At 44.6% G+C, this 13,831-nt stretch overlaps 2 protein-coding genes across 7 annotated transcripts in view; one reads left to right on the top strand and one right to left on the bottom strand.

Annotated features, from left to right (window-relative positions):
- The window catches only part of CRACD (capping protein inhibiting regulator of actin dynamics), a 219,971-nt gene that overhangs the window by 47,812 nt on the left and 158,328 nt on the right, over positions 1-13,831 (bottom strand). Inside the window, exon 1 of one of the 6 annotated variants that reach the window (XM_068278595.1) lies at positions 3,429-3,570. The exons of the other annotated variants lie outside the window; for them this stretch is intronic. The gene's annotated coding sequence lies outside the window, so the exon portion shown is untranslated. Of the gene's footprint in view, positions 1-3,428; positions 3,571-13,831 lie in introns of those variants that run through there. 6 annotated transcript variants of the gene reach the window in all.
- The window catches only part of AASDH (aminoadipate-semialdehyde dehydrogenase), a 161,200-nt gene that overhangs the window by 116,032 nt on the left and 31,337 nt on the right, over positions 1-13,831 (top strand). The window lies entirely within an intron of this gene.

The raw sequence follows: 13,831 nt of genomic DNA, 5'->3' as shown, positions 1-13,831 counted from the left end.
AATTTGGAGTACACTGCTAAGCAGTTTGGGTGCTAAGTGATTGAAGCCAGTAAAATATCTGGTCTCTGCCCACTCTTTCCACAACATCCTGCTACTGGACAGCAAAGCTAACAGAAAAGCGGGCGGGATTAAAGTGACCTCAAAAGAAAACTATTTTTTTGGATAGATTGAGGCAGGGTTAAGTTTTTTAATTTACATTTTTGACCATGCAAAAGGGTTTCCCTTCAAGTCCTGCTTGTTTTTTTAATTAAAAAGAGTAACTCTGTGAGGAAGACAGGGAATTCTATACAATGATGGAGATGGCAATAAAAGAACATTTCGTAAGAAGTTGGGAGGTTTAGCACTTTGTTCACATTACTATGTGAGGTCCCTTTGAAAATATTCCTGGGCGCTTCTTCCCCTTGTTAAGCACCACTACTAGTAATAATCATGGGGACCAAACAAGACCTCCTCACCCCATCTCTATCTGGACATCTCCAACCCCAGGAAGATGTCCGGATTTAGTCTGAATGGTCCAGATGGTCAAATCTTGTAACGGGCTTTATTTGGTCCTGGTGAGTATTACTAGTAGTGGAACTGCTTCTACTGGCTATTTTGCTATCAGATGTCTACTGTTAAGGCCTGAGAAAGAGTCTATCCACTTGGACTTGGAACAATCTGATGTTTTTGCCAAAAAATACATTATAACAGCTTCTAACAAGGCCTACAATGTCTGTTTAAAAATTAATTTCTTCAAGAGGAATATGCATGGAATTGCAGAAGTAATAGTAGGGCTCCAAGCTTCTGCCGTATCATTATGCCTTTGACACAGGATGGAATGGTGCCGCCGTGATTGCAACTGGAGCAATGAATAGCATTGGGTATTGCTTATAGATGAAAGTCGCTCTTGTACATGGAGGAATGACAGCCATGGACTTGTGTGGCGGGCACCCCCGGGAAAGCCACTTTTCTGCCCATATCACTAAGCATTACAATGGGGTCTCATGGTTTGGGGGAGATGCTTGTGACCGTATTTCATGGTTTTTGTTTTTTTTAGGTCTGCTTTATTAACCTCCCTAGCGGTACTGACAGATTGTCCGTCCAAACAAACATGCTGTGAACAGTATAAACGTGCATACACATCAATACTCTCCTGCACTGTATACTAGACCCTTGCTTGACACATTTTGGCAAGTTACAGGAAAAAAAAGTTATAAAAATTAATTTTATCACTTTTTGCACAGAAATCCTTTTGAAATTGAACGCCAGGGAGGTTAACTGACCAGATCTAAAGTGAACAAATCTGTGCGGCTGCTTTTGGTTTCTGCACTTAGGCTTTGCTAAATCATTATATTATGCAGTCAGCTGTTTTGATTTTTGTGTATTTACTTGTTAGACCAAGATATACTTTTTCTAGAGAAGGTTGGCAAAATGGAGTACGTTGTAATGCACTCTGGTAGCACAACAAAGAGCATATACCTGCAAGCAGGGACACATAGGATACAGGGATATTATCAAATAATTACAATGACTCTGATCCAAGCACTGATATGGCTGACGTGTTTCCAATGTCATCTATGCCAGGAGAGAGTAATACACGTCTATACCCAGCTACCTGAATCAGCATTTGTGTCAGCTCAGCACAGACACACCCCGAGTCTAATGCTGTGTAATCGCAAGTTCAAGCAAAATACATCACAGTGCAATAACACTGCCTGTATAAAGCTATAAACTTACAGGCATTGCTGTGGATAAAGCTTCAGTCCTACATAGTGATGTGCACATTGTGTCCCAATAATCTTTCTGTGATATTTATTTCTCTGACCAGCGTACAGATGAGCTGCTCAGGTCTCTGCTAATCAGCATACTCTGTTCTATAGAGATGGGGGGGGGGGGGGGGGGGAGAAGGCTAAGTATATGTACCCCTGCAGCTTGAAGTGGGAACTACAATACTGGCCAACTGAGTAGTATCTAACAGGGCTACTCACTGAAGAGGAGGTGCCCCACATCAGAGGGCACACTAGATCTGTAGCCCTGATCTTGGACATATTAGGCTACACAAAGTGTTGTAGAAAGATAAATGGCTTCGTATGTGTGCCATGTCTCAATGCAAGGATGTTTCTTAATAAACCCACGAGAGCCTGGGTTAACTGGATAATTCTCAATTCAGGTGCTGTACATAAGTGAAATCTTACAATCACTAATCCACTAAACTTTCAGAACCCTTTTTGTAGAGCAATATGATCCTGGCTAGGGCTGTTAATGGGAGCCACTGCCACCTAATTCCAAACCATTTTTTAATAAATCCAGGCTACATTGATTGAGAAAAGGCATAAATCCAATTTTGTCCAAACAATCTGGAAAACCTGCAGACTCAGAAGCCCAAGTTCCTCAGGGATCTCCTCCTAAGAGTAATGTAAGTAAATGAGGCCCTAAGCATGGTCATCCATCTCACAGTAGGTCTACACCAAAAACCTTGGTTTTAGGATGGATGATGGTAGAATTAGAGCTGTCAGGATTTATTGCTGTCTGTCTCTCCAGGCCTGGGGCAAGGTCAGGTTTTGGCGCCTAAGCTGCCATTCATTTTGACGCCTTTTTAAGAATTCAACAAACTGCGCCTGGGGCAAGAGACCTGCCCCCCCCCCCCCCCCCCCCCCTAGATCCGTCCCTGCTAGAGATGTGCAATGAAATACTAATAATACCACTTTGAATGTAAATTATATGTAACTTTGTAGTGGACTAATCAAATGTCCTTCCTGGACTGCTACTCTCCCAAGTTAGCATGATCCTGATTGTGCAAAATTCCTCCTCTCCTCAATGAGGAAGATCGCGTAATCAGGTTGTGTCCGCAGAGCTAAGGGCAGCTATGGCAACAAAACTGGGGGCTGGCCACAGAGCCGGGGGCTGGTCTATTACCATTTCGGAAATCCCACCATGGCAGTTTTGCTGATTAAATGGAACTCCCCGTTCCATTTAATCCAATCCAATCAAAATCTTCTGGCTTGCTTAGTCAATAAGATGAGTGCATTTGATTGAGAATGATTACAACTAACTGATCGTTGAGGAATTTCCAGTACCAAATCCATGATCCACTGTCCTATGATTAGGTTCACTTTATATGTTATCTTATCAATAAGATGATTGCATTTGACAGAGGATGATTACAACTAACTCTTTATTGAGGAATTTCCAGTGCCTGGAAAATCCCTGCTCCACTGTCAGGTTCACTTTATATTGTATCTAAACTTGCAACACAAATGTAAACCACTTCTGTAGCGAAATTGTTACTTAGTCACAGGAAATTGAAGTCTTTCTTTACCCTTCCAGCAAACTGTGCCTGTCCACGCAGTTTCCCTATGGCTACTCCCACTCTCTGAAACTCCCATCATCCATCAGGCTTAGTGGCTTACCCCTCCTTTAACACCTTCAAACAAGCCCTCAAAAGTCACCTCTTCGTGCTTGCCTATCTCTCGCATCAGTACTGTAATATGTTCCTCTGAGCACCGTCTCAACAGACACACCTAATGTGTCCCTCTCGCCACCCTTTCGACTGTAATCCTTTGGCAGGGCCCTCTAATGTTATCAGCTTGATTGTGCACCCTGGATGAGATAGAACGCAAGGGATCAGGAAGTAAGTTCATGCAGCGTTGGATCCTGGCAACGTGAGTATCACGATTACCGCTCAGCCGCTCTGCATGCGCCCGCTGCTGTGCCTCCCCGCCTGGCTACCTATACCCAGCTACCTATACTGGGGACACCTATACCTGGCTACTTATACTGTTGACACTCATACTTTGCTCCTCATACTAGGGGCACCTATACTTGGCTACCTATAATGGGGCACCTATGCCTAGCTACCTATACTGGGGCCACCTATGCCTGGTTACCTATATTGGGGGCACCTATGTCTGGTTACCTATACTGGCTATACTTGGCTAGCTATAGTGGAGGCCTATACCTGGCTACCATACGATTGGGTTGGGGCATATCTGGCTTTCATACTGGGGTGGGAGGGGGGACACATCTGGCAACTATACTGCTGTGGGAGGGGGCACATTATTTGATGTTGGAATGGAAGGGGGGGGTCCCAGTCCAAATTCCGCATCGGGGCCCGATGTCTGTAGCTACGGCACTGGAGGTTCAAGGGTGGAAACGTAAGGGGCATATATTAGTGGCAGTCTGAGGTAAACTGGGCAACCACCCAAGCTACCCGAAGCTAATTAGTGGTCCCCTTGTCAGACACTGTGTATGCTACTATTAGGCCCTGTTCATATTATGTGCGTGTGGAAAACGTGCAGAACGCATTTAGTAAACGCACTGGAAAAACGCATGCGTTTGTATGCGTTTGTACGTGTTTTTGTAATGCGTTTGTATGCGTTTTTTCCTTATGCGTTTTTGATCATACCTGGAAGAGGTGTATACCAAATGTTTTTTTTTTTTTTCTTGAAGGATGTCAGCTACACTTCCGACGAGAAACGCACCTCCGAAAACGCATACAAAAACGCATGCCATGCGTTTTTAGTGCGCGCCCATTGACTTTCATTATAATGCGTTTCTGTGCGCGACGCACAGAAATGCATCCAACTATGCGTTTCTGCCACGCATACGTTTGCCACGCGTATATGTGAACGAGGGCCATACCTTTGCATTGATTTTTCTGGCCCTCGCAAAACGCACACAAAACGCGTACCTTAAAAACGGACACAAACGCGTGCAGTGTGAACGGGGCCTTATTGTAAGTACAGTAATAAAACTTTATTCTAAGTACAGTACAGTAAGAACAGTACTAAAATCATTGTTGCCCAGGGTCCCACATTACCTAAAACATTTCTCATGGTAATTCCCACCTTTTGAAAATTAGGGCCTACAAAGCTGTACCAAGACTTATTAACAGATAGTTAATAGAGTAGGAATGACTAGACAAGGCATCACTTTGATGATGAACAGATTGTTAGCTTACATGGTTACTACAGTAGACCTATGAGTTCCTGCCTGGCTTTGAATAGAAGATGTCAGATAAATCAGTAGCAAAATATCTTTACCCAATGTAGAATTACTGTTCTTAAACAAAAGTCCTTGTTTTTGTGCAATGTTTTACATTTTGTGTGGAATTTATCTGTACAGTTCAGTTTGCACAGATCTACCAGCAGTAATAGATTTGTCAAGCCATCGCAATCTTAACATGTGATTCATTAATGACATAGCGAGCTGTCATCAAATTTTAGAAGTTGCAGATTAAAGCAGCAAGTATGATTGTATGAGAGAACGTAAATAAATCTGTAATTAGTTTTGGCATTAAAGTTACTTACACACAATACAATAACTCTACCAAGGTGGCCGTACCGAGCTGTCTTGGTTAAGAATCTAGTGTGTGTAAGGCCTGGAACTCACTAGCTGAGCTTTTCTAAGCTTTTTGCAAGCAATCGTGATTTGAAAAGCTCTTGCTAATGTAATGCTATGGGAGTGATTCCACTTGAGCAGTGTGATTTTATAAGAATCCTCCATAGCATTACATTAGCAAAAGCTTTTCAAATCACTAGCGCTTAGAAAGAGCTGCTAGTGGGTCCCAGGCCTAAAGGTGTCCCCCTAGCTGGTATAAAGATACAACAACCATTTGCAATCCTATGTGCATCTGCATTTTAATCCATAGGACCAATGTCTAGTCTGACATAGGAAAACTGTCTGCTGCTAGACGGCACTGTTGCCGCATCCAACACAGCGTCAGCCCCTTCAGATCAAAGTGTCGGACTAAAGTCTGACACATTGATATCTACCGGCACCATCCTTTGCCATTGTGCCATGTTGTAATAATGTTAAGTGGAGACATTTGGGATGATTACTTGGGGCACCACTGCTGGATCTAGTCTAACCATGGTGTCACACTATGCGGATCAAAGTGTCAGACAAAGTCTGACACTTTGATCCTTCCCAGCATCACGCAATAACTAAATTACACTGGATTGTGTGCAAAGAGGTGGAGCTGCAGCCTGTGAGATGGTGCTGGCCCCGCCCCCCACCACTGATGCCGGGTCACCTTCTCACTTTAGTGCGGGGAATCTCCCTGGATCTTTGCCAAAAAAAATAATTATAGGAAAAATGATACCAAATAACATGTAAAACATAAAATAGACTGGATAAAATGAACGCAATAAACCCCTTTACAATAACTTAATTCGAAGGTCAAAAGCTGAAATACTGTGCACAACCAAAAAAGGATCAATAGAATTGAAGTGCAATATTAAAGCAATTCCTATCATTATGAAATGTGGAGTGCTATCCACGTGGATCAGGGATCCCAGATCTTATCAAATGAAGTAGAAGTCCCCCAGAGAGAGGTGAGCTTCTCTACGATGTATATAGACTGGACTTCATCAATTAAGACCGCTCTAGAGGGAGGGGCTGATCTGCAAGTCCCAGCCAGGAGGGCATTGTTTGTATTACAAATTTGTCCTAAAAGACGGTTTTGAGTGATGTTCTGAGATGGGATAGGTTTGTGAAAATGGCTGGACTGCCACTCCTCCCAAAACCGAAAAAAGCACCCCCCTCTCCCCCCAAAAAAATCCCTAGTGGACAGAGCCACCAACTGTGATCTTGGGTAGCTGAAGCCTGACACCCTCAAAAACAGGAATCTGATGGGATAAGGCCTCAACCCTTCAGCTGAGCTGGGGTCCTAAACCAATCATAGAAATTCTATATCTACGTTTCTTTATTATGCTATGAATAGATGAGTGGACCAGAGCTGAGAACAATTTCTCCCATTCCTCCTCGGCCCACAGTGAACTATCTTGCCATTTGATTTTAGCTTGCAAAACAGATGGGTGGGTGTTTTACCACAGCTCAAAGTAGACCCTTGAGACCAGGCCATCAGGAAGATGGAAGGATGAGAACACTTTCTCAATATTGGTCAGGGAGGTCTAGAGACCTTGTCTGACTCTAGAAACTACAAAATGATGGACTGGAACCTGTCGGAGAAGTGAGGCCAGGACATTAATTTACCATCGTCTAGGATATTAGCAATAGAAATAATGCCCGCAGAGCTCCAAGGTAGCCAAGCAACTCCACTTTCACCTGGAGGGTAATTGGGATTCCAACATAGGGACTCCAGGACAGAAAATCCTGGTATAAGCTTCAATTTTTTCAACAAGATTTATTTAAGGGTCATGGACTTTGAAACAATGCACAAAGTTTCACCTGCCTGAACACAAGGTTTTGGGGTCTACAACAAACATTCAGTGGAAAAAGGAAAGATGACCTCTTGCTCCATATTGACCCATCTCACGTACAGTGAGAAGTCCACTGAAGTAATTGGGCCAGCCTAGAAGCATAATAATAAGATAAGATATTCAGGGTGCCCCAACCTCCTTGTAATTTGTGTCAGGCAAGAGATCGATATTTAATCCCTGGTCTCTTACCCCTTCAGATGAAGTTAGAGATGCGGGACTGAATGACCCTAATGTGCTACTTAAAGTGTACCCGAGAGAGCCACCTCCAGGCTCAATGTGCTTCTTAAAGTGTATCTGAAACAGCCCTCTCTAGTCTGATTTCTATCTTGCCTTCCTTCTCCGCTACCTGGACCATCCTGAATTTGGCCTTGAAAGTTCTTCCGTTGGGGCAGTCGGCGCAGGCCCAGTCCGTTGGCAGGAGTGTTCTGTGTCTACGCAGTAGTAGTCCCAGTGACAGGAGCGTGGCCGTGGCACAGGCGGGCATGCACAGAACACCCCAGACTGGAGGACTTTCGGGGCTGAATCGCAGAGGATTCAGGCAGCGGAGGAGGACAGCGAGGGAGCAATCAGCCTGGAGGGGGCTGGACGAAGCCCCAAGTATATATAATTTTTGAAATTCCCCGTGTCTTGTTACTTTAACTATTTTGATGGGCAGGACTCTGAATAGATATGTTTTAGGCAGAATGGTCATCATGACTGCATTAACTCGGCCAGCAGTTAAATGTTGCCAGTCTCCAAGAAGTCTATGAAGTTTAGGCAGCATAGCACCATAATTTAGTTTATAGAAGCTATCCAAATCTTGGGAGAGGATAATCCCCATAAAATTGTTGTGTCGTCTGCATAAAGTGCAGTCTTGAATTCTAGCTCTGCCCACTGTAATGCAAAGGATGTCTGAAGAGCAGCGAACCTTGGTAGCCAGAGGTTTTATGCAAAGGGCAAAAAGTTGAGGAGAGAGGGGGCACCCCTGCCTTGTCCCATTTTTTTAGTTTAATTTTGAAGTGCCAGAGTTTGAAATGTATTATTGGCATGCGAAAACCTGCATAATGTTGGATGGATTTGAATTATATGATTTGGAGAGCAAATCAAAGAATAGCTTGCAAAGAACAACAGTTCTTTTACCAGCTCATAAACTAATGGGGTACGGTTCAGAATACAACAGATTCTGAAGACTTACAAAATAAATAACCAAGCAATCCCCATCATAACTCGAGAAGCGGTCCACATGGTGGTAACTGATGCCAGGAGTTGCCTGGAGAGTAATGAAGCAGGAAAATGCATTGCCCAGGAATAGAAAGACACTGATTAATTATCTACTGTCAGTCTTGGTTGTTTGCCACGCAATCTCTCTCAGCACATCTCAGTTAATACAGGGTGATTACTCAAATAATGATAAAAGATTGATTTGTTCCGAACATCAGGAATATGTAATTATGCTAATACAGCAGGCTTGTTTCTATGACAATTCAAGCTATTGCCTTAATTGCCAATACGCACTATTGCTTGCTTTCCAATATAGGATGGTGGGTTTTCTTAATGGAAGGAAAAAGCCTTTGATTTTTAGCAGCACAATTACATAGCTTCAATGCGGTAGTGCAGCATTTTAACACGCAAAGCAATTTCGTTTTGTAAAAGACTAAATGGTCTGGGCCATATGGCACATTGTGTAGCGAGAACAGTCACAGATGTCCCCAACTACACTAGCAGGAAACACGTGATATTTATTTCATCAAATTTTCATTACAGTTTAAAAATAACTAAATCGTAGATTGTATAAATATATGGCATAGGGCAGGAATAGGGGAAAGGCGAAGTTTCTCACCATAAACATACACACTGATTACTCAAAATTCTGCACAAAGAAGGTAACATTTGTTTTGAATTACTACAGACTGTATTATTCATTTCTGTTAGACTGTCTTACTTAGAAAGACCAAAACTAGGAAGGCCCAAAATGGCTTCTGAAATCACAACACTAGTAATAGTGCTAAAACTATTGTGTCAACACAAGCATAATTAATATCTACGTCCTGTATTTTATTCTTTGCTAAATGGGACACAACATTAGTCCATGCTACTATCCACTTATTAAAAATGAGAGGATATTTGGTTTTCATTGATTCATTTACTTTTATGGTTATGACAATCTCTTCTGGATTTGACATATAACAGTAAATGATCACAATCAGTTGATAAGAAAATGCTGATCAAGTTTGGCCATCCTTGATTGTGTCTACATAGTACTGGGCTTGGGTCACACTACAATGCAAAATGCAAAAACGGACAGTCAAACGGATCCTACTTATTAGCAGCAATTGTCAGTCTGCAACATATCCATCTGCAATGCAAAAATCTGACCTGCACGATAATTCAGGACAGCAGATGCATTTCCGGCAGACACAAAAACCATAGGAGCGGACAACGCACTGTGCGCTACAAATCGGCCGTGTGTGATCCCGCTCGATGTAAACCGAGTACTAATACTTAAACCACAACTAAAACCAAAAGAGAACAAGGAGAATTCTAATAGCAATCAGGTAAATACCGGTAAGTGAATAAACCAAGGGTACTGAAGCCATGAAGCCTCTTTTCATGAGCCAAATGTGCTTGCCTGTGCACCATAGCTACTGTCCTGCCCTCTGCAGACAGACTGGTAGGTGCAGCAATCAGGAGTGATATATGTGAATCCCAAGGCAGGAAAAGCAATAGACGCCAGACTACACTTTGCTGCATTACAGTAGAAACATGTGGCTGAAGGTTGTGGCAAAGGGAGTGGCAGAGGCAGCGACAAGCATAGAGCATTGAAATAGTTTGCTCCTTTGTTTCTTTATCTTTAGGCTCTTTTCACACTATGTCCATTGCGTCACGGTGCGACGGACAATATAATTGCATCATGTCATGCATTCGTGTTACAAAGGGGCTTTACAATGTTACTTTTGCAGTGCAACGATTTCCAACGGAATAATACAGCCTGCAGTGCGTTACCAGGTGACATGCGTGGTGCAAGCATGAAGTCTATGGACTGTATGGGTCACATCACACTGGTACGGTAGGCTGCAATGCAACTTAACAGAACCATTGCGACCATATTTTCCAGGATATGCAATGTATATACAGAAGTGTCAAAGGAGCCTAACAGTTCATGCATGAAAGAATGGGAGAATCTGAGCTGAGTTTCTATACAAGTCAGCCAGGAATCTCTGATATGCATGGAGAGATGTACAGCTGCTGGCAGAATCAGCTACAAAACAGGTCTTTACATTTGAAAATGCTTACAAGGTAAAAATAATAATGGTAACATTTCTGAAGCATTTTTCTCCTGTGGGACCCAAAGCAGTAGATAGGGAGAACTGTAGCCAGACCCTCAGTAAGCCACTCTGGTAGTGTTAGGGAGTCTTGCCCAAGGACTCTTTACTTTTAAAGTACAATCAAACGCTGTGGCACCCAGGAAAGGTCTGAACTGGAAGGTGTTGGCTGTCTACTGTAGCCCAGCCAAATCAAGCATTGTCCCCTTTAACCACCCTGGCGTTCTATTAAGATCGCCAGGGCGGCTGCATGAGGGTTTTTTGTAAATTAAAAAAAAACTATTTCATGCAGCCAACTGAAAGTTGGCTGCATGAAAGCCCACTAGATGGCGCTCCGGAGGCGTTCTTCTGATCGCCTCCGGCGGCTAAAATTAACACGGAAGGCCGCAATGAGCAGCCTTCCGTGTTTGGCTTCTCCTGTCGCCATGGCGACGAGCGAAGTGACGTCATGGACGTCAGCCGACGTCCTGACGTCAGCCGCCTCCGATCCAGCCCTTAGCGCTGGCCGGAACTATTTGTTCCGGCTGCGCAGGGCTCAGGCGGCTGGGGGGACCCTCTTTCGCCGCTGCTCGCGGCGAATCGCCGCAGAGCGGCAGCGATCGGGCAGCACACGCGGCTGGCAAAGTGCCGGCTGCGTGTGCTGCACTTTATTTCATCGAAATCGGCCCAGCAGGGCCTGAGCGGCAGCCATCGGCGGTGATGGACGAGCTGAGCTCGTCCATACCGCTAAGATGGTTAATCAGGCCAGGGGACCTCCTGGGGAAGATGGCAGATTTCATATGGACTGGGGGGTCAGATCAGCAGCCCCCGTAGGTAAGTAATAGCGTTCACCCCACTAACGGCCCACTCTGGGGGGGTTCATTTTATATATCTTTACTTACAGGTGTTCAGTTTCCTTTATGTCTTATGCTGGGGATAATATTCAGCTGGCCCGATCAAGCCGCTTCACCCCCGCCCGCTCGATCCCCGCCTGCGGACAATGGCAGGGAATCGAGCCCTAATAAGGAAGCACCGGCGAGGGCGAGCGGTAATCGATCTGTGCGGACGAGCGGCGGGAACACGGCTGGGGTCGATCCGGCGGCTAATCGAGCCACCAGTCAACCTGTGTATTCCCGGCATTATGCTGGGGATACACGGTATGTTTCTGTACCGTGTATCGACCAGCTGATCCGGCCAGCTGATAATATTATAATATTATCAGCTGGCCCGATCAAGCCGCTCGACCCCCGCCCGCTCGATCCCCGCCTGCGGACAATGGCAGGGAATCGAGCCCCAATAAGGAAGCGCCGGCGGGGGCGAGCGGTAATCGATCCGTGCGGACGAGCGGCGGGAACACGGCTGGGGTCGATCCGGCGGCTAATCGAGCCACCAGTCAACCTGTGTATTCCCGGCATTATGCTGGGGATACACGGTACGTTTCTGTACCGTGTATCGACCAGCTGATCCGGCCAGCTGATAATATTATAATATTATCAGCTGGCCCGATCAAGCCGCTCGACCCCCGCCCGCTCGATCCTCGCCTGCGGACAATGGCAGGGAATCGAGCCCTAATAAGGAAGCGCCGGCGGGGGCGAGCGGTAATCGATCCGTGCGCAAGCGCGGACGAGCGGTGACGCGGCTGGGGTGGATCCGGCGGCTAATCAAGCCGCCGGTCGACCCGTGTATTCCCGGCATTAAATACACGGTAGAGTGTTCTTGGCGGAGGGAGGCGGTCGTGTCCATCCCTGCTAACAATAAAGCTGCCTCGATAAGTTGTCAAAAGATCTGGATGCCATATCCTCATAGCCGAGATCATTGTTCCCCTCCTTACCACTCTCACTGGAAGCCACTCCCATCGTGCACTGCACTGTCACTCCTCCTCCCTGCTTCATAACAGAAAGTGTCACAAAAACACCAAAGTGGAAATACTGAAGCATAAACTGAGAACAATCCTACAATAACAATATTTACATTTTCTATTCATTTTACAGCATGTATTGGTTATAATCATACTGATGCTCAGATAAAAAAAACCCCAGTGCAATGATCACTTTATACACTGTACACTTTCACCAGAGCAGCAAGCACAGGATCCTGTAATGTGTAAATGGACGTGACAATAGATACGCTAATTCCTGAGACCAGACATGAAAACGTGTACATTCAGGTAAGAGGCAGGTCCATTTTGAAAGAGTTAAAGTATGAGTGGGGACTCCAAAGCACCCTTACTAGTTCAGGAAAAAATGGGAGGAACATGCAGACTTCGTAAAGGACAGACCATGGAGGTCACTGCCTTACCTCTGTGCAGATCTTGACTGATTGGAGTACTCTTTGGCTAGGTCACCAGCAATAGAAAGAAATGCACACAGATGTACTGTGGCATTTTCTGCCCTACAGAGAGGGGAGGCTGAGTAGAAGGTATCCGGCTACAGCCGTTATGGTAATGTATGCACAGTTTAGGTACATATAATAGCGCTGTGAGTATAATAGCGCTGTGAGTAAAAACAGGTGAAAAATAACAGTAATAGAATATTGGTAATTTTACCAATATTGTATTATCCGCTATAGCAGAATATCGTTAACGTTACTAATATTTTACTATGTCCTAACCTAACCCAATTCCCAAACAAAACCCTCCCTCTTGATGCCACCAACCGATCCCCCAGGTGGTGCCTGGCACTAAAACTCACTGGGTGGGGTGCCTAACTGTAACCCAGACGCCTAACCTTAAACCCAATATTTGCCAGAACTGATCAGTTTTGACTGATCAGGTCAGTAACTGGTGCCTTCAGCCATGTGGAATTTACTAACCAGGAATAACCTGATAAGGTGCTGATGTACAATCCACCCTTTTACTGTGCCTCAATTACCCAGCGTTGGAGAAAGGGTGATTTTGGACTGTCGCCCAAGTTACATGGAAATAAATGACATGGATTTCTACAGAACCTGAATACTGGCACTACATTAACTAAACAGGCGTATCCCTCATGTCTGGCTCATTCAGCCTCTGGTTAGGCATGCCGTGTGAACTGGAGTATTTATCTATATTTGCATAATAAGATTTATTAGCTTTTGTATTGATAATACACCCATGAGTTCCTGCTATACACAGGCCTGATTGAATCCTCAGAACAGGCATGTCCAGCTGCAGTTTTCCAATACCTGAGTACTTCATCACAAGCATGATGTCGGGACAGGGAATACTTCCCCATAATGTACATAATAACAGTGATTAACTGATCATGCAGACAGGTTCTATGGAGACAACCATATATAGCCATTGGGAGAGACATTCTTGAATATATAATTAACTCTCCAAGCACCACAGAGAGAGACAATGCTCACTTA

The sequence above is a fragment of the Hyperolius riggenbachi genome, chromosome 1, assembly GCF_040937935.1.
Source record: "Hyperolius riggenbachi isolate aHypRig1 chromosome 1, aHypRig1.pri, whole genome shotgun sequence".
Lineage (NCBI taxonomy): Eukaryota > Metazoa > Chordata > Amphibia > Anura > Hyperoliidae > Hyperolius > Hyperolius riggenbachi.
The sequence above is the reverse complement of the archived record's forward strand: the minus strand, read 5'-3'. Positions and strand labels throughout refer to the sequence as shown.